At 41.6% G+C, this 21,504-nt stretch overlaps 1 protein-coding gene and 1 long non-coding RNA gene across 2 annotated transcripts in view; one reads left to right on the plus strand and one right to left on the minus strand.

Moving 5' to 3' along the window:
- The window catches only part of OSBPL5 (oxysterol binding protein like 5), a 172,568-nt gene that overhangs the window by 135,320 nt on the left and 15,744 nt on the right, over nt 1-21,504 (minus strand). The window lies entirely within an intron of this gene.
- LOC135303452 (uncharacterized) lies at nt 6,411-10,544 on the plus strand. The gene is made up of 3 exons (XR_010364926.1): nt 6,411-6,781; nt 9,493-9,534; nt 10,344-10,544. It is a non-coding gene; the product is annotated as an uncharacterized LOC135303452 (long non-coding RNA).

A 21,504-nucleotide genomic window follows, 5' to 3' on the forward strand; every position in this document is an offset into this window, starting at 1 on the left:
ACCCTTCACAGAAAAAAACAGATCCTTTTTCTCTTTGGTGTGTGCAGGGGCTGAACCAAAAAAAAGATCACTAGCTCTGATGTTCCTCATACTATATAGGAAGCCAGCTTCCAGCACTAAAAAGCAGCAACTTATTACTGGAAAAGGTCTCCCAGATCTTAATGAAAAATCCAGAATTCATCCCAAGATGCAAGCTTAACTTGGATCAGGGCACAGTTTCTCTCACTTACTGCCTCCAGCTAATTCCAGCCCAGGCATGGACTACAAGGCTTCACCCTGCATCACTGATATCCACGTACCTCATGCAGGAGGTAGCTGATTTTCTCCTAGTGAGCTCAATGGGGACATAGAGCAGAATGCACTGTACCGAGCTAGGAGTGGAGCATGGTGCTGGAAGGAGAAGTCACCATCCATTTTTGCTTTTTCCTGGAGAGAAGCATTATAACCACAGCATAAATGATGAACAGCTCAGACAGCCTAAGCTGTCCCTACTCTTCAAGAGTCGCCACAGCTCTTCTCTACTTTTTAAATAAGCCCCTGAATCATTTGCATAGGGCAGGTGATTCTAAGTTCACCTGTATTTGTTGTGATTTCTGCTATCATCTGCAAGGTGTGGAGAGTTGTCATGATTCCAGCTGCCTTCAAGTTGGTCGGGATTTTCACTTAATCCTCACCAAAATTTTACCCTGAGGGCAAGCCTGTACTGTGCAATGGGGCAGGGCACTGCATGGAGATGCCAAGGCCTCTCATCACCCTGGCTCAGGGCACTGCCAGGTTGAGCCATCCTCTTAAAGCATGAACCAGCTCACCCTGCCTCATGCTGCCTTCTCACTCTCCCTGCTGCCTCCTGTCCTGTCTGTTCCAGGCCACACCGGGGTCCTTTCTGTGTCCTCCACTCCCTTCACCCTTCTGCTTTTAGAGCTGGAACACTCAAAGGCAGCCAGGTAGTTTGCCAGCACCTTGTCTGGTACAAACTTTAACTTTTTAACTAAAGTGTGGACTTGACACTGGTTCAGCTGTCTGTATCCAGACTGGCTTTGTCCCACCATGGCTTCTCAGCTACTTGGGTAGAGAGATCTACAGTTTTCAGCACCCTACATAAATTTCAGTGGGACTTAGAGTTCACTTCCCAGGGATTTCTGTTTTGAACATTTTAAAAACCCTTTCTAAAAGTGTTTTGGCTAAAGATTTCTACTAAATTATTTTCTTATCAGGCAATCATTCCATGATTACTAGGGTTTCATCTGTTCACTGCCACACTGCTACACAACACTCATTTGATAAAAAACTGAGCATCCAAAATTATTTCTTTCAAAACAGTTAGAGACTCTGATAAAAAATAATAAAATAATACATTAGGTTTTCCTTTGTGCTCTAGGACAGTACATGAGGCATTAGTGATACACAGAACAGAATACTTGGCAGTTAAATTGTCAAAATTTTGTACGCAAAGTGGAGAAAATTAGAGAACATTTACCTCTGATGCTTTGCATCGTGCAGCCATGGCAATTCTTATGGTCCAGGGAGCCCTGAACTTGAATTTGCTGTGTCTTCAGACCTTGCACCAGATGGGTCCCCTGACTCTGGGTTAGAGCAATCCATCACTTCCCTGTCTGTTTGTTGAAGCTGGGACCCAGATCTGTTCTCCCCATTGTAAGTCCCTCACAGGAATGTGGGGAGTAAGCAATGCAAACACTAATGCAAACACCATTTTCACAGCCCTCTAGTGTCTATTCTGTTAACAGCCATTCAGAGAACACATCTGCTGGTTGTGTGCTCTCTGCAGTCCATGCAAATACACCTGAGGTGTGCATAAAACCCTCAGTGGGTAGATGTGGAGTACAGAGCTCACAGCCCAGCCGTGCATTTGGGGTGAGCTTTGCTGTGTCCTAACACCACCTGAGCTCCCTAGGTTAAAGCTAATTCATCAGTGTCCCCCAGATATCACATATCCCTTTGACAGAAGCTCTTTGATGGATGTACCTTGCAGTTAGGGCTGAGGACGCTTCTGGTTTCAGCTCTCCTTAACAAGAAATCAGCATTCCTTTCAGGGGGTCTGCAGCTGTGGTATTTCCTTTGGGCATTTGCCAGTGTTTGCAGCACTAAACTTTCCTACCAAAGAAACAAAATTCTGTCCTAAAACGGCTTGTAAACTGGTGTGAGCTCTATCACAAACAGGGTAAAAAAAGCAGCAAAGCACAATAAGCTTTAATTCTATTGCTGGGAGAGTCTAGTCAGGCTGTTTCAGCTGTTGTTACTCCAGTCCTTAAAATCCAGTAATGCAACTTGAAGACCTTAATAGTCAGAATGCTGAAAAGCAGAGTCTCACGTATTTTTATGGCAACTCTTGGAGATGTGCAACAACACAATGTCAATGTTGTCTAGAAATTGTGGTAAATGCAGACAGGCCAGTGAGCAGCAGCAGCAACAGACAGAGCACTCAGTTCTCTCAGGTCAGCAGCCTGCCTAGGAAATCATTGCAGTGCTTTCCCCGGCATCCTCCTTTTTAATCCTCCACCTCTCACAACTGCTGCACAAGCTCCTCTTCCCCCAGCATAGATCAGACCTCAACCATGTGAACTGTAAATGCAGAGTCCAGCAGACTTGCATTTTATGCTTTCCTATATCTCACAACGCAGTTACAATAGTTCTACAAGCTCCTCTTCGTGACTTGATAGTTAAATGCCATAAAAGCCATAAGATATATTTATTAGCCTCTATTAAAATGAAAATGGAGAGGATCATATTTCTATCATTATAATTACTACAATGGCCGTAGAGCCATAACCACATTAATCAGACATCATATGAATGGTTGTTAGCATTGTAAGATACTTGCCCTTAAGCTCATGGCACATAGTGAGACAAGAAGCAGGAAGCTTAAAACAAATGAGTGAAGAAATGTTATTAAACACAGGCCTTTATCATTAGTTGTAAGCTTCAACGCAGCTGTATACAATTAATGATAAGAAAAAGATCACTTTTACCCGCAAGTGTTTTCCAGTGCAATGTTCCTTAACAAAAATACTCAATGTCATAGCTGGATAGAGCAGGAGTTTCTTGTTAACAAATAGTAGTCTGTCTGTTTAGAGCGCTGAAAAAAAACATGTTTGTTCATTTTACATTTTGAAAAACAGAGCTGCTGCTAAACCAGGATCCTAATTGCTAGTTTGCTGGAACAGGTCTCTGGAGAAGTTAGTTAGAAAAACCACAACCATCTCCCCAGGAGCCACTGGAGACTGGAGTCCTCTTGTGGCAAAAGGTAGAAGAAAATTTCCAGTGACTGATTACTGCTGAAAGCTGGGACCCAGTAAGAGGTACAGGGAGTATCTACTTTGTAAAGAGCTTCATGTCACATTGCAGAGCATAAAAGCAGCAGTGTGAAGACTTCGCAGCTGGCAGTGGGCAAGCATCAAAAGGAGCAGGATGCCACAGTGTTTTGATACTGCAGACTTCTGTTTGCTGTGGTAGCTCCTTTCTGTTAGTGTGTTCCCTGCTGAGGTGATGTTTCTGACTGGGTTTTTGGTTTTTTTTTTTTTTTTTCTGTCCTGTCTCTCTTAGTAGAGGTAATTTTTCCTGAGTGGTTTCCTAGCAAAAATTTTTCTCCTGGCTAATATTTCACTGTACAGTATCAGAGGTCAGCTCCCATCCTTCTTTTCAGTCACTGAGCTGGGCAGATAACACAATTCTAAGACCTTGTTTAGATCTTGCTGCTCTGTATTCCATCTCGTTTTCTGCTGTGTTGTCTCTATCTGCAGTAGACCCTATGGTCTGCCTTGAGCTCATCTTAGGAGACATTTCTATGAATCATGGATGTTGGCCATGTTAGTGCCATGATCCCTGCCTGGAACAGCACTGCAGAAGATGGAGTAACTAAATAACCTGAAAATCTTTCTTTACTCACACACTGTGGTCAGAAAGCTGGGCTTGGGTTACAGCAAAGAGGTTATCTGCCTAGCAATTTCATCCCATGGGCCTCCAAAGGGCTCATGAGCCTCTCACAGCTTTGGTGGTCCTGCCAACAAGATTTTGAGCTTTCAAGAAAAGTCTCCAGCAGAAGCATGTAGCACAGACTTCATAGGCAGCTTTAAAGACCTGCCAGTAACAAAATAAAATATCCCAGATGCTCTTACCTGGTTTATTTTCTCTATCCAACCCATCACATGCTTGGATGGTGCCCTGCTTTCTATAACCTTAGCCTCCAAGGGTGTTTTTCAGGAATCTAAATACAATGCCATTTCAACTACTTCACCCCAGACCTCATTCCAGAAAAATTGTTTGTGATCTTAGATATCTTATATTAAACAAAACTTCTAAGCCAGACCTCACTTTCCCTACCTTGCACCCTCACCAATATAAACTTCTCAAGGGGACTAATTCAGGAATCCCAAACTAAGGTCTGTGTTGGGAAGTAAAACTGCTCCACATACATGGGTCTTGCTACAGCTGGAGTTAAATGATGTTTAGTTGTGACTATCCAAGTTCCTAATTTCTTGCTGTTCAGCTGAAGCCAGTTCACGTCAAGCACCATGGACCTATTTTATTTTCCTCCAAATGTCTAAGCCAGCAAATTAAGCTGAATTCTGCCATTATGGCTTTGGTGTGAAAAATAGATCAAAGGATTTGGCTGCCATTGATTTGCTCCCACAGGCCTGGCCAGTAACTAAATGCAAGTATAGTCTCAGAGAATAGCCCAACATGCTGAGCTGATCTGGTGAGCAAGGTTCCTTCTGCAGCAGTCTGGAAAGCAGCCAAGATATCCAGGATCTGACAAATTGTCCAGTGAAATCTGGGCTAGATTTCAAAACCCTTGATAAGACATGACACAAAACCAATTTGGTATTCAAAAACATTCCAATAGCCCTTGTTGCTGGTCAGATTTCAAGCTAATTACAAAGCAAGCTAGCTGTTACAAAGTCTCAATGGACAAAACAAAAACATTCATGTATATGTAAACATATCCATAAGTAGAATCATAGGTTAGTTTGGGTTGGGAGGGATCTTTAAAGGTCAGCCAGTCCAACCTCCCTGCAATGAACTGGGACATCCACAGCAGTGTCAGGCTGATCAGAGTCCCATCCAATATGACCATATAAATATGTGTATAAATGAAGTTCTAGCATGGCTGCAATTTGAGTCCATCCCCTGGACAACTGTCCTCCCTAAACTGCTGCAGCATGGGTCACTTCCATGGGGCTTCTTCACTATGGAGAGGCTGCTCCAGTGTGGGCTCCTCTTTGTGTGAGCCTCCCACAGGTCACGGCCTCGTCTCAGGCATCCACCTGCTCTGGTGTGCAGTGGGATCTCTGCATCCCTATGGATCTCCATGGCCTGCAGGAGATCCCTCACCATGAGCTGAACCACAGGCTGCAGAGGAATCTCAGCTCCAGCACCTGTAGCACCTCCTCCTCATCCTTCTGCACTGACCCTGGTGCCTGCAGCGCTGTTCCTCTCCCATGTTCCCATCCTGTTCTTCTCTAGCCACAATTACAACTGTGCAATCATTTTTTTCCTCTTTCTCTAAAATATTCTATCACCGTTAGCACAATTTCTAGTTGGCCCAGCCTTGGCCAGTGACACTTCCATTTGTGGATTGCCAGGGACTGCCTCTGCTGGACAGGGAGAATGCTGCCAGCAGCTTCTCCCAGAAGCCAACTCTGTGGCCTCCATGCTACCAAAAGCTTGGCCATGCAAGCCCACTCCAACACACGTGTTTCTATAAAAGATTCTTCTATCAGACTCATAAACATAGACACACAGGTCTTCATATGGGCCAGTACCAATCTCTGCACATGTACTTAGTGAAGTATTGACTGATCAATACTCTGTCCGTGCTTAGATCTGGATCTAGACAGACAGAAATCACAGCTTAATTCCTATTTGTTTACTACTTCGTTCTCTCCAGAGAGGGGCATTTTGAATTACATATGATTGAATCTAGTTCCTGACACTTGATGTATACTATTGATCTGGAGGTCAGGACAGTGAGTCACAAATCAGCTCTATTAGTAGCTTTGTAATAACATTGTATCACATTCCCAAGCTTGCAGCTGCTTCCCAGGATGTGTTTGTTCTCATTCTTGACCCTTTTTATTTTGTCTGACTCTTGACTCGCTCTTGTAGCCAGCTCATCTCTAATAAATTATGGAACTTCTCACAGCTTCTTCCCTGCTTTTCTCTCTGAAATTCATCTTCTGGCTCCATTTGTGATCAAGCAAAAAAGTCTCCTTGGCTGTAACAATTCATTTTAAGGACTCTTTGTTATTGCTGATGCCTCCAGTGAACTCCCACAGGGGCTTGAAGGAGATCAGGAAGAAAAAGTACAATAATATTTTTTGCTGCTTCTGAAGGGCATCTGGTTTGTCTGCACAGAGGGATGCCAGTATTTTTGTCATCCTTTTGCTTCACACAGGAAGACCTGTCCGGTATTACAGTCATGAGTTACAATTATAGAAATAAACCACAAAATACTGAAGCCTGGATGAAAAATGCTTCCTGAGAACAGATCTAACACTATCAAAGACCACACTCTGACTTACAGCCCAAAAGGATGGCACACAAAGGTTTGTTCCAGAGCAAATTGTCTGTCCCTTTTATGTCACAAAGGACCTGGTTTCATCCCAGAGTCACTGATTAGATCTGTGCTGTTGCAGTCCAAACACAAAGGCACTCTTACAGAGGATGACTTGATTTAGCTACTACTGGAGTCCTGAAATAGTGGGATAATACCTTGTGAACTATGACGTCCACATGGGAGCTGTGATGGTGGCCACAGAGAACTGTAGGTAGTTGCTCCATAATTTTGCAAATTAAATTATTTGTGTCCTAGCTGTTTTCAGCCCTGATGAACTGTATTGTTCCCCTGCCAGTGACTGTGTCTCCTGATCCCTTCATACAGTGAAACCAGGCTTGCTATGGTGTGTGACTTTCTTGTGCTGACACTGCATTAGCAAGCAGGAGCACATCTGTAAGGCAAAGAAATTGGTAGTGAGGATGCAACATGCACACTATTTGCATTTCAGAGAACTGGCTTTGGACTAGCTATAGTCTGGTTCCATCAAGTCAGCATCCATCAACAACTGCAGCAAATTAGGCATGCTCCTAGAGTGCATCTTCTCATGCTGATTCACTGAAAGGGATTCCAGGTGCATGTACTCTGAGGCTGCTCTGGCTGTGAATCAAAGAGCAGTAAATAAAACCAATCTGGATATTTGCCTCAAAACCACATTGCTGATCTGTCTGAAAAAGAAAGAGAGTGGCATCTGAGAAACTAAGAGGCTGCTGACTGAAAAAAAACCAGAGATACTGATAGCAAAAAAATACCCTGAATGCAAAGACACAGATTTTAGGATACCACATAATCTTATCTACTGAGTGGTAATAGCTCCTTAGGTTTGCACAAGCCTTGGAACATGTTGCTTAGCCCTTCTGAGTTATGCTCCCTCAATTATACTTGCCTGTGAAAGTCAGGATATCTCTCCCTGTGCACACCCAGGGGAAAACTGTGTGGAGCAGCTAACCCATGCAGGACATTGCTGGAAGTAGATCCCATAGCTGGAACACCATAGCCCCACATTCCACCAGGCCTCCACTGGGTACAAGCCTTGCCATGAGGCCAAAGGCTGCTTTTTGAAATCACATATGGTCACATGGTGGTTTCATGCCACTGTTTTGAAGATGAACTATGCTAAATGTAGCAGCCTTTCACTTTGAACTCTCTGGTAAAGATACAGACATTAAAAGTAAGACCTACTTGTAAGAACAGATGTGCTCTAAAAGGCAATCAGTGAAAAACATACCATGGGTTTGAACAACAAATGCTACCTGTGGTTATATTGATTGAGAAATTGCAAAAAATACACAAATATATGAAATGGGTTAGTTAAGAGTGTTATTACTTATATTTCTATGTGTACAATTAAAGGATGTTCATCAAGTATATAGGGATGAAACCAGAGTTCAAGATCATCAATGATCACTTGCTACCCAGTACAGGAGAGTCTCTGACATGCAATTAATCCTTGTCCTGCTTCCCAATGGCTACAAAGAAGAGAAAAGAATAATGAGTAGAATAAATTATTCTCTTTAGCTGATCTCAGAGCGAAACAAATAATTACATTTGAATATGGTGAGCTAATTTGATAGTTCTTTTAAAAAGTACCTCAAGTAACCCTTAGGAAAAGATGTTTTTTAAACAGAAAAAAATCCAAATGAACCTTCACGGGTGTGGAGTCATATTACAACCTTCAAATTTATCCTGTTTTCATCAGAGCTGTGCCAAGCATCTCAGCCAGCTTGTGCTTCTGCAGCAAAACTTCATGCTTCTCACAGCTCTGTCAAACTGTCCAGTGAAAGCAGATGAAGCTCAGCAGTTCTGGAGGCAGTCAGAAAGCTCACAGGATGCCTGTATCAGCAATGACAGTGATGCAAGGCTCTGCTGGTTAAAGCTGGTTAAAGCCAGAGGGAAGTCCAGCATATAGATTGGTTTTGAAAAATTGCACTTGCCACTGACAGGAAATTCTTTTTATCAGGCAGCAAAACCATAATGGAGTAGATCTGTAAAGGAGCAATATCACTTGGTGGGGGTCTGGACATCATCACTTATTCTTTTTCTTTCCCTGGGAAGATTGCTCTAGGTCACTGGATTATGTTAAATAGGCTGGTAATTTTTAGGGATATTTGAGAAAATTGTTTCCTCTTCTCTGAAATACATGTCTTGGAAACCTGCTTATACATGTACACACAGTTTCTCCCTGAACAGATGTTACTTTTCACAAAATTACAAGGCTGATCTCTGTGGTGAATACTAAGTAGTTTCAAGAAGTCTGTTCTCTGAGCTGGTTACAGAGCATAGAACCCAAAGGAAGGAAGGGAGGATCTGGTGAGGAAAAGAACATCTTCTCCAGACTACATCCTGGTTCTGGCCTCAGATGCTGAATTTCTTTTTGCAAACTTTTATGCCTTCACTCCTTCATGCACAGAATTAAATATTTCTCACTTTGCTTACATACATTTTATACTCTTGATGTCTTATCTACCCTGTCTAGAAGTGCAGTTACTCTTATTCTGATATAAATAACAGTATTTTATTACAGTTCACAGTATTGCACTTCAGCACTTGTACAGAAAAACAGTCACTGACTCCTTCTCTATTGATTTCCTGTGAGTTCATTAGATTTTCCCTTTAAAATTCACAAGAGGTTTCTAAAAGCACCAGTTTTCAGAATGGAAGAAATTTTCAAATATAAAAAGACCTGCAAAGAAGAAATGTTATGTTTATAGAAGAAACAAATCAGTCAGAGATGGTATTCTGTGTTTAGGCTTTTGCATGTGCAGAAGTAAAACCAAGTAAGAAATGTCTTTATATGTCTTTTTTATAAGAAGGGCAGTAAGATATACCTTAAACAACATAACCCCAAAAGCGTGAGGTAAATAATTTCTCTTTCCCTTTCCTCTCTACATCTTTTTATTTTTTAAATTTTTTTTTAACAGAAAGAAAAGCTTACTTGGTAGAGGGAAGCAGGGGATGGAAAGGTAGGACAGGACTATCTGGGGAAGTGGCAGACTCTCAATTCTTACTCAAAGCACAGGTAAATGTCATCAGCTCCAGAAAACACAAAGGATTCAATGTCTGGCAGTTGCTTGGCACTTGTAAAAGCAAATTCTTATCTGTTAGAATGGGAAAGGATCTTTCTAAACACAAAGTGAATATAAATAAGTATCTGTGAGCTTGTCTGTGCAGTTGTTTTTTCCTGGTTATACTGGTCTAATGACATGATTCATGTAAGACGAGGGTGGACACTCTGATTTTAGGTGAAGACTGGATCTTGTCAGAATAGCTTAAAGCATATGCAGCAATATACAGTAAAAAAGATAGGCCTTGATTTTTAGACACAAAGTGTCCTCCTGGGAACTACTGCTGGTTAATTAGAGAGGTTCAAAGTGTCTCCCTTTCTATTGTAACTGTCCCATGTTGATCAGCTGAGTCTGAGGAGAGACTGATCTCTCCTTCGTGACATTCCCTTCACTTGAAAAGATGCCAACTCAGCTGACAAGTATTGTGACTGTAATGAGTGAACATTAACTATTTCACTTCTTAACAAAGCACACATGGAAATCAAAGGACCAGAGGGCCTACAGAAACACTTCCCAGAATACAGAGTGAGCTTGGCTGCTGCTGTGCATAAAATAAATGTATTTAAGCCTACCTACAGTTAAACTGCAAGAAAGTCAGAAGGAGGGCACCAAATGAAGTAATTTTTATGAAAAGGTTAAGGTTGGGCTCAACTTTGAAATGCTATAGAAATAATACTCTCATTAATAGGTTTTTCCCTTGTCCCCAGTGAGACATCCTTCTCAGGATCTGGAAACAGGATGCTTCCAGAGCTATAGCACTGACCTGATGGATGGGCAAGGGTTGTTGGGATGTTTTTAATGAGCTGTAATGGCGTTCTTCAGGGACTTTGAGAGATCAAAATGCTGAGAACCGTTTGTCTCAAAGTGTGACAAGAGAAAAGAATGATAAAGCATACAGAGACAGGTAATCTGCTGAATTCATTGCACTGCATAGAAATTATGCCTTGACAAACTCACTGTTCATGAAAAAGAGGTTTTAAAATGACAGAAGTAGGTAGTATTGAGTGGTGTGGATGAACTATATTCTGTGGTTTTGGAGGAATTCTGGGAGAACCCTTCCCTGAGAGGTTCAGAAGATAATTACTGCCTGCTTTTTGAGCATACAGTGATGCAAGAAGCAAAGCTGGAAATATCCTCTGCAAAAGGGGATGCATATTAAACACGTATCCTCAACTAGGTCTGAGTATAGCCATCTTGCATCTCCAGCTTTCCAGAGCCACCATCCAACATAATCTCCAAAGCAGAGAGGGTACCTGGCACACATAAATCCTCAAAAAAGGAGCAAATCCAGCCTATTGTGCTGTAAATATTTCCCATGCAACTGTCAGAGAAGTACACATACTCAGAAACAACTCAAATTAACTCTGGTCACAGTATCTCGTGCTTAATTGCTCCCATCAAGGCAGGGCTGATCATTATTTTTAGAGTTAAAAATTAAGAGTCTAGCTCCCCTGACACGTGCCAGACCAGTAGAAAATCAACACATTTTCTTACAGCATCTGTGAAAATCTAGAAACGCAGGATGGAAAAGGCCTATTGAGTCAGCTTAGTGTGTCTTGGTCCCAGATTGTTCTTAGTCCCTGTTATATATTCCTCAGCATGCCCAGAAAGCATGGCCCCAGCTACCCATTTGCAGCATGAGGCTGCAAGAGCTCAGGGCTCCAGGTATGAGCTGGGGCACAGAAAACATAGAAAGAGAAGCTTTATTTATGACCACAACCAAATTAAGCTGAACACATGCACTGTTTTTGGGATTAGTTGTTTTAAATATTTCTTTTAAATTAGACAGGACAAGGTTTGTGCCTTTAAAGTAAACTGAAATTAGCAGGATTTCTATCAGATAATGACCAGCTTTTCATGTAAGATGCACTGGCAAACCCAGTTATAGTGCAGTGAAGTTCTCCCTCTGGTCACGTCCTGAAAGACATTTTCTCCAAGAGCATTCAGAATCAAATGTGCATTTTACTTTTCTTTCCATTTCACACTCCATTTCTAGTGATTAATGCTCGTGTTCTAGATGGGTGAAAGCTGAAACAGATGTTATCCACTCACAATGCTGCCCTGATAACCCTGAGCTAAAGGCTGAAATCCTTAGTAGATTAGCAGCTGAAATAAAAAATGGATCAGTAAAGTGGGGAGTACGGCTGAACAAATTCTTATAGGTTTTATTTCTGTGGATAACAATGCACAGAGGCTATGTAATCTCTGTGCTGATCTGCCAGAGGAAAGATTAAATGGCAAAATTCCAGCACTGAAATCTGCAAGTCTCCTCTGCTCTACTCCCTCAGTGTACAGGACACCAAACTTTTTAGCATAATGTCACTGTGTACATTCTATTATGTTGTTAAAAATGTGGGGTTTTGAGCTCATTTTCCTCTCATTGAAACAAAATAAGTTTTTCTTATACATTCCTATGAGCTTGTGAATTTCTGCTATTAAAAGTACTTGCAGCCACTTTGTGGTTCATCTGGTGCTGAGCAGGTTAGGAAAAATATTTGAATTTTCACTGAAGTCAAAGTGTGAGTGGCTTTTATCAAACAAGAAGAAACACTTTTTAGTGACTTTGGAACATTTTTTTTTTTATTTCTTGATTCAAACCTTGGCAGTATGTTGGAGAAATTAACCTGACATAGCTTTGTCAGGGAAAAATGTATTCTTCCTCCTTTGTTCTTTTACCTCAGAGAACTACAATATGTCAAAGAGCTGTGCTGTATTAATCTATAGACAAGCAAACCAATTCAGCTGAGATCACGTTATTGGAAACTACAGGAAAGGAGGAGATCTGAAATATCAGTATTCTCAAGAGCCAAGAACTGGTTAGAAATCTACCAGCTACAGAGCTCAAGATCATCTAACCCACCCTTTTATTTTTCCTTCTTTTTTAAAATTTTTTTTTTTAAGACCCTCCAATTACTTTCTTTTAAGCCCGGGAATGGGAACATGGATGCAATAATCCAGTCCATTACTACTTAGACAGGAGCAGATGTTTCTGGGGAAGGAACCAATAACCAGCAGTAGACTGGTGTAGGATAATCTTACCCCCCACACCAGATCAGATCACAGCCTAGACTTCAGTAGTTAAAAGACTGACTAAAAGCAGAGCATTTAATATCCTTTTGAGAGGGTTTTCTACTCTGGTCACATCAATGATGAATTTCTTTCCAATACCCATCTTGGAGGCAAGTAGCCTTCATAAATCTGCTTTAGGTATCAGATCAAGTCTCCTAAAATGCTTACCATTGTAGAAAAGCCTTAAAACAGTAACTCAAACTACCTTTTCCAAATTGAGAGAAGGACACCCAGCTTGCTGTGTATAACTTGTTCTTTGTGAAATTCACAGTACAAACTGCTTGAGGCCTCCTATATCATTGCCAGATCTGTGCTACTTCCATGTCTACTGATAATGCATAATAAATCATAGCAAAGCAATTGGAAATCCCAGCTCTTCCTCCTATTCTTAAGAAAAGGCCTAAAGACCTAGACAATAAAATTATCTTCAATTATATTATTTAAAATTATGTATTATTTATAGCATAACGTTGACACAACAGATATAAAGAGCAAGAAGATGAACACAATCCTTTAAAGGTATGTTAAAAAAAAAGCACCTCCAGACTCCCACTACCACTCCCAAGAATGGTTTCGTTTTGTTACAGAATGTAGGATGACTTAGCAGAGGAATAGCACAGCATTGCAAGTTACAGGGTATTTATTCTGTGATGCAAAATTCTCCAGATCTTCAGTCCACAGCAGGCACAGGAATCTGTGACTCTAAATTGCTTCCAACCTTCAGGCACCACCTCCTGAGGCTGCAGTTAAGATCCCAGTTAAAACTAATACTAAACTTGCACCTTTCCTGGCTCTTCAGTGACACCTTCTGGGACAAAAATAGACCAACCCAATCTTAGTTGTTCTGCAGCTCTTTTTACCTGTAAGTAGGAGTCAAGTGAGACTTTTGGAAGCTAGTTGTTGAGAAATGGTGAGCCCACAAAAAAACGTTATGCAAATACAGCTGCCTGGCCCTGAAAAACACATCTCTTTGGAGACTGGGCAGGAGATGAGTCCCAGATGGTCACAAATCTGTAAGCTTTCACTTCTCTCAACAAGTATTTTGATTTCCTGAAATCGCTAACTGAGGAGAAAAAAAATCACACAGCTGGATCCTCCCTATAAGAGCAGTAAGGATGAAGGTAGAAGTTTATATGGAAATATCTTAATTTTAGTGACAATGCTGTTTTCTTTGCTTGAGGGCAGCTTTTAGATGCATCTGTGGTCAGACTCCGGGGCACAACTCTTGTATTTCACTGTGGCAGCACTATAAAGGGCTGGACTGTAATTCCCATTCCCAAGCAACCCCAGTCATAAAGGACAGGAGCACATATAGAAGTTCCTTCAGCTGCAGAGGAAAAGTCACCTTTTTAACCACTCTCAGGGAACATGCTGGGAAGACAAGTAGGCTTTGCTAGGTAGGGTATTAACTTGATGAGTAGGCTGAAGCTTAGCTGAGGAAAGGAGCACATTTAGCAAAGAGGTCTGATCTTCAGCACTCACACACGTACAACTCCAGAATTCAATGTTAACTGTGCAAATTTACTGCCACTCAGACAAGTAGAAATATCTCATTTTCCTCTGTGCATAGTCTATTGCAAATAAATGTACCTTTGATCACACTGTGCTCCACTGATGATCCATCTGCTACTTTTTGGTATTTCCATCCTGTCTGCCTCAGTCTATTTATTAATTTTTAGCTTTTTACTGTCCAATCAGACATCTTGGACAACAGTTCCTAATATGTTTTGCAGCTACTGTTTCACAAAGAGAACACACAGTGAGTGAAAAAAAAAAATTAAAATCTGAGAAGGTCTTCAAATTCAACACAAAACATCCTTTTGCCTGACCTGAACAAAAAGGAAGCCAGAAGGGCATCCTCTCCACCCAGGGCAGCTGGCAGGATGCTGTGCTCTGTGCCCAAAGGCAGAGGGTCAGCAATTACATTAGTGACCTGCTCCAGTGTGTAAGTTAAGCTGCTCTGTGTAACTCCTCCTGGACACTGGCTGCTTTCATCAGTGCACATTTTCCTGCCGTGGTGGGCTTTCTTTGTACAGGAGGTGGTTTCCTTGTACACGAGGTGCATCTAACATGACACGTTGGAGCACAGAGAATTTACTTGTAAATGGGGAGTGCTGAGAGCCACAGGTAAAGTTGTCTGTGTGCAAGGTAGACAATGTGATTTGTAACAAAAGCAGAAAGAAGTCACCTATGGACTTGTGCATTAATGATCCGTGGCTTTCTGCTGGAGGGATTCTAATGTAACCCATGAATCATGCATAGCTTAAAAAGAAAAGAGGACTAAAGAATTGCTGTGCTATTGGATCCCTTCATTTCTTCTCTGCAGGAGCCAAAGGCTGACCTCTTTGCCTCAGGGTTAAGTGCTCCTACGTACACTGCCACAAAGCTGAAAATAAAGGAGAGAGTTCTCTCCATTTCTGTGCTCAGCCTGTGGCTCAGGAGGAGTCCACGTCTCCATGTGCTTCTTTCCTGGCCTGGAGATCCAAGTGTCTAATTCCAAAGGATAGAGTTGTGTATCTGTTTTCACCACTGGATAAGTAAATTGCTACAGTCAGCATCAATTAATGCTTGCTCCTAAACAGATGAGGTCTTGCTAAATTGATGGGACCAGTTCTGGGAATTGTCCTCTTGCTCTTGGTTTGGACAGTGGAGAAAACATTGCCTTCAAAACTCCCCTACTTCCCTTTCAAACTAGAGTATTATCCCACTCTTATAAATTCCCACATCCATATTATGGCATAAGCAGATTTTTTTCTTAGGCAAATCTATATATTGGAGCCCACAGAGAGCTTTTTCTGTATATTAGAGCTTTTGTGCACATCTGAACACAATTTGCTGTCACCCCTTTTTTCAGAGTTAAAAGACAAATACCACATAAATTGTAAACCTCTGTGATAACAAGAAGGCTCAGGAAGAAGATTTTCTGGCTTTTCTAATTTAAAGAGACAGGATCTTATGATTACTGTTCACTCATGATATTGAGGCAGCCTGAGCCAAACTGAGGCCCCAACATGCTGCGTTGTTTCTCTAAATACGCAAATGAAAGCAACTTGTGAGAGTACAATGTTTCCAAGGCTAAACGTTATGATTTACATTTGACCTCTTTTAAAAATTGCTCTCAGCTGGCCTCAAGAACTCTGTATGTTTTCTTTTTACAACTCTTTTACTTACAATTTTTGCCATAGGCTGCATCCTGCCCCACTTGCAGGGATGTGTCAGCCCTGGGAAGGCAGAATGTTGGCCCAGGAAAGCCAAGCTGAGCTACCTACATTCACTCAGGCCTCAGTGAAGCACGTTCCACTGGCGCCCATAATTTGGCTATCAATAATTTGGTTCTGGTGCGCTCACATTTTAGGCATGTCCATGTTTTAGGCACTCTTTGCACAAATATTTATGAGTAGCTCAAGGGCATGGCAGCAAAGCACCAGGGGAGAATTATAACCACACTTGGCATGATGTATAGAGCAGTGTGCCAGAGGGCCTACTATGGATTTTGGGTTAATATTTGTCATTGACTATCACCACTTATCAGGAAAAGCAGTGTGTTTTTAATAAACTTTGAAATAAGGAATAGATTAATTGGTCTGACTGCAGCAATCTAGTCACTAAACTTCTTCTTGGGCACAGGTTATCTTTTTTTTCTCTGTAGCTGTAGATTGTGAGAGACTGTAAGTTAACCTGCCACATGGAAGGACTTCCCACCTTATACATCAACACCAAGGTGTTATTTCCTAGCTTGGAGTAACCACCAAGTCAGATAAACCCTCAGCAAAGCACCGTGCCTGGAAATGAAGAGAAAAATTGTTCCCTGGGCTTTGTTCAGGTGCTCTACTGCAAGTTCCAGCAAGAGGGCCTCTTCCCTCCAACAGCAACGCTGACTGCAGGGCTGGGATCCCAGGAACAAGAGTTAGGCAGGAGCAGGCTGGAAGCACCATCTGATGGTAAATGGTACCAGTTAGCCATGCCTAAACAGATGCCCACTGGGGGCTAACAGTCTGCCACACTGGGCTTTGGAAAACATTGAACCAGTGGAAAACAGGTACAGTGCTCCAGTGTCAGGGTGTGCTGTAAAAGCCCAGAAGATTTGGCCTTCCCTTGTTACTCCACAGCTTTGAAACAGAGAATGAGGCTGCACTCCTAAAGGGGTGAGCAGAGTTCCCTGAGTTCTGGCAGGGAGCTCTGATACATCCTGCACAGGCTTTGTGACTGCAGAGTGTGTCCCATCATCACTAAGTTGAAGGAACCCAAAGAGTTAAAACTTAATAGTCTCTGTCAACATCAATCTTTCCAGAAGATATAACAACAACAACAACAAAAAAGCTAAATAGAAGTTCTAAAACTTCTAGAACTTCTGTTCTTTAACAGTATCTGTTAAAGCAGCAAAACAGCTTTAACAGGTACTGTAGGCCTAGTGAGACTGCTAAAGAATGAGAGAAAGCATATGGAAATTCGACTTACTGGCATAAATTTAGGGACATCAGCATAGCTGCAGAAAACACCATTATTGAGTCTTTAAACATGAAAAAATATAGCTTTTTATACAGAGATACAAAAAAAAAAAAAAAAAGAGGAGACAGGATATGGTATCTCAAAAGAAATAGATGCCTGCCTTATTTCATAGGTATTTTTGGACTCAATTTTCCCCTTGCACAAATCAGTAGGAAAGTCATCTTCAGCAGCATATATAAGTACATAATTAGCTTTAAGTAGATGCTTCATCCTGATTTAATCACATTGCTGCATTTGTGCCTAAATCAGAATGCTCTTAGGAATCTTAAAACTACAGTGGTATAAAAGACATGTAAGAGGTCAAAACCAGATACTCCAGTGTAGAAGGTAAATTGCTACTGCCAGTGAGCTGTTAGAACAAATGGTGTTATCCTTTACCAAGAAATTACACTGTGCTATGCTATGACAAAGAGAATTTGTCTTTTCACCCATTTCCTACTGTTTCCAATTAGCTCAAAATGACCCTGAAAGAGTCAGAGCCCAAAATACAGTAAAAATTCTTAGGAAAAAAAACCTAAAATGCAGCAAACTTCTTGTGTTACATTTAAAGATACTTAATGAATTACACAAATTGCTTCCACAAATAAATGAAGCAGCTAGTAACTGCCAGGCTGACCTGGCATTCTCAGACTGTTCCTACTGTAACAGAGTGGATGTTGCATGCCTAAATAATAAATACTGCAATTCAGCAGAGTAGTTGTTTCACTCTCATTTAAGTGAAGCTGAGATAAGACAACAACCCATTATGGGGTGGGTTATGCCTTAACATTGCTCATTTCAGTAACACACCAAATTCTTTTACATTCCTTTTCAAGTTGCAAGAACTGGAGCAACATCTAAGAAATCCCCATTAAAAAATAAAAGAGGAATGCGATCTCACTAGTTTTATCTACTGCACAAAATAGCACACTCATTCATTCCAACATAATGGATATCAAAATTGATAATAAAGCAGTGCTTAAATTGCCCTATAAGACAAGATTATAAAAATATGCACAGTTTGTTTCAGAGCCAGTGTCTAATGGGATGCTTACAGAATTAGCAAGCCAGAAAGTTTCTTGGCAGCCCAGTGCTACATATCTTCACCTTATTTTCCCAGTGCCATTCTTCAGTCAGCTTGTGATTTTCCAACACAGAAAATCCTCTTGGAATTTTCTACAGGGGGAAAAAACCCTCAAACCCCAAAACCTTTCCTGTATTCAGGATCTACTTCTTTTTGAAAAGCTAAACAAAAGTCTCCTTACCCTTGACATCATTCAGGGAAGAAGGAAGGAAGGCTAACATGAGCACGTCAGGCCTCTATTATTTTAAAAGCAATGCCAGCTGCCCACATTTGGCTGGTGCCACACTGGCTGAAGAGCCACATTGACCACAGTCTCTTCAAATCCCCTTGCATGCACTTTCTCATCTCCTGGGTCAAACTGGGCTCTGGGGAGCACCTCCTTTTTATTGTCTCTCTGTGCTAGACTGAACACCATGGAGCTGCTTGGTGTTAATCAGCCCAGCACAACCACACCTCCCAGAGCAGCAAGCCCCTATTTCCCACTGCTGCCTGCAGTGGGAAATGCACAGGCACTCACAGCAGGGCCTAGGACTGAAATGCAGGATTAGGGGTGTGGAATAAAAACAGCCTTGGGAGATGAAAAGAAGTGAGAGAGGCTGTGGGTGGGGGGAGCCACCTTGGGTGGGCAGGGAGGATGCACACACCTTTGTGAGTTTGGGTGGTGTGCATGAATGGGTGATACTGGAAACATAATTGTTAACAATTTGCAGAAATAAGATGGTGATCAGTCCATGGCATTTGTCATTAAACTTTGATGAAACTCAGTGTGTGCAACCATTTGGTTAATTGGCTACCATTAATAATGCATGACTAAAGCACTCCAAAACACCACTGAAATGGGAAAGTTTCCCTTCGTTTTGTCCCACCCCTCATTTTAGGGAAGAAAAATTATGATCGGTATGGCATTGCAGTGGAACTTTAGGAGTACAGATGGAAAGCCTGCCTCTCCCCAGGAGCTGTAAGCCTTCACATAGTAAAATCTTTGAAATAATCTCTGAGTACTTAGGTATTCAGGGCCTTAGACAGGCTTGTTCTGCTCTGCTACATGAAGTCTGCTTTAGCAATACTTGATCTCCAGCTAGTTGGAAAATATCTACCTCAGGAGCTTTGCACTGATTTATTCCACCTCACTTTCTTTCATAGGGCATGGGCCTATGGCTTGAGCTAATATGTTACAGTGCCAGTTGAAATAAATGGGGCACATGTGCAAATACTCAGGCACCTCATTTATCCACCTGTAAAAAATTCATTTGGCACTTATTGTTCAGTACTGCCACATGCGGAGCTGTTGAAGCTGAAAGGTTTCAATAAATGTTACAGGAAAATGCCTGCTGCTGGCCTGTTTCCTCCTCCCAAAAGGGGGGTGAAAAGAAGCAAAACCTTTTCTGGATCCTGTATAGTCCAGTACAAAGAGAAATAAAATAAAAATAGAGAAATAAAAAAACCCCAGGAGACAAGCCATCAGAGACACTCCAGAAATGCCTAGCACAAAACCTGGACAAAGCTTTGCTCTCTGAAGCCTGCAGTGCACCAGAGGATGCACTAGGAAGACACTCTGGGGGCTATTGCTCACCCTGAGCTCAGTGCTCACTTGGCAAAGTGGAAGGGAGAGTCTATCCCCCCTTGGGTACCAGCTGAGGGCTGGGCCAAATATGCAGGCAGGTGCTAGATATAAAAGAGAACAATGCCTTGTGTTTAAGATGCTGCCTTCTACCTGCAAATTGTGTGCTTCTCTCATCTTTACTAGACATTTCTCTTGGGCATCAGCTCAGCCTGGTCACCATCACTGTTTATGTTAAGCCAGCTTCTTTACAGAGATTTTGGCTGCCTCCTGTTTGGAGATTTTGGGGGTGAGATTAAAAACCACAAGCAAACAAACAGGAAAGGTGCTACTTTTGTACATTAATTATTCTGGCTTTTCTTCTAGGCAGATCTTCTAGAGATGCCTTGTGCAGTGAAACACAGCCCTGAATAAGGAACCCACACCTGGAAGCATTCAGAGTCAGGACTCTTCTGGGAAGGCTTAAAGGGAGGATTTAGGAGATTTGTAAGACTTGTGCCAGCCTTAGAACTGAGATAAATGTCTCCAAAACACAGAGCTCTCTCATTTTTCCTATAACCCTTTTTGCCTTGAAAGAGCCTTTCAGACAGGAAACATTTCTCCAGCCTAAATGAGATTGGCTGGTACAAATAGAAACTAATGTAACTAAACCTTGGAATTACAAAAAGAGAAGATAAATGAGACCCCAGTGCTACCAATGATACAATTAGATGGTTTTCACATGGGACTGTTAACAGTAGATGCTTTTCTAGAATAAATCCTTATGCTTTCAATCACCAGCTCTTTTAAGAGGTTCACAATAAATGAGTGCAAAGCAAATTAATGGAGAACGTAACATCATCACTTAACATTCCTGATATTGATTCCATTTCATTAACTGGTAAGCACTTTATACTCTCACAGAGAGATTTTTGTTCCTCCTCAGGCATCTAATTACAAGAATAAAAATAAATTTAAAGATTCTTCCCCTTGGAGCCTACCTCTAGACATATTTCCAGAACTATATCTTTTTTTTCAGTCAGGATGATGTAGAAATTATAGTAGTGAGAAGGGGATGTGACTTTTTCTGCAGGCTTGAAGCATTTGATTTGCCTGTTAGAAACACCATCCATAAAACCTGCAGTCCTCATCCTCCAGAAAGAGTGGCAGAGAAAGCCAGCAGATGAGTCAGGATGATATTTACTGTGCCCAAATTAGCAGTGGGTGTGTGCACATCAGTGTGGCCCTTTGAGAGTTGGCTTCCTGTTTATGGAAGCCATTCCAGGACAAAACCTGAGCCTTTCTGAGTAATGTAGACCATTTCAGCAGGGTTACACCAGTACTGAGCTGTGTTTTAGCCAGAGGATGGTTGTCTTGCAGTAAAACATATACCATGAAGACAGCTTTTCTGCCAGCCCAGCTGGAAGCAGGACACACTGGAATCATTCTCCATGGCTCTATTACTTCTCTGGCACTCAGGGTACCATCTGCAGAACAATTTTGCTAACTCTACATAGCCTTAGATTTCAGCAAAGCATAAGGGGTTGCCCATACAGAGTGAATGAACAAAAAAGAAAGACTAAAAAACATGTCCCTGGCTAGATAAAATTACTCAGGTCTACAGGTAACTTAATGTCTGATTAGAAAGGATATACTGGTCAAGAGGACTTGAGGTATATTGTGATGA

This window comes from Passer domesticus, chromosome 6 (genome assembly GCF_036417665.1).
Source record: "Passer domesticus isolate bPasDom1 chromosome 6, bPasDom1.hap1, whole genome shotgun sequence".
Lineage (NCBI taxonomy): Eukaryota > Metazoa > Chordata > Aves > Passeriformes > Passeridae > Passer > Passer domesticus.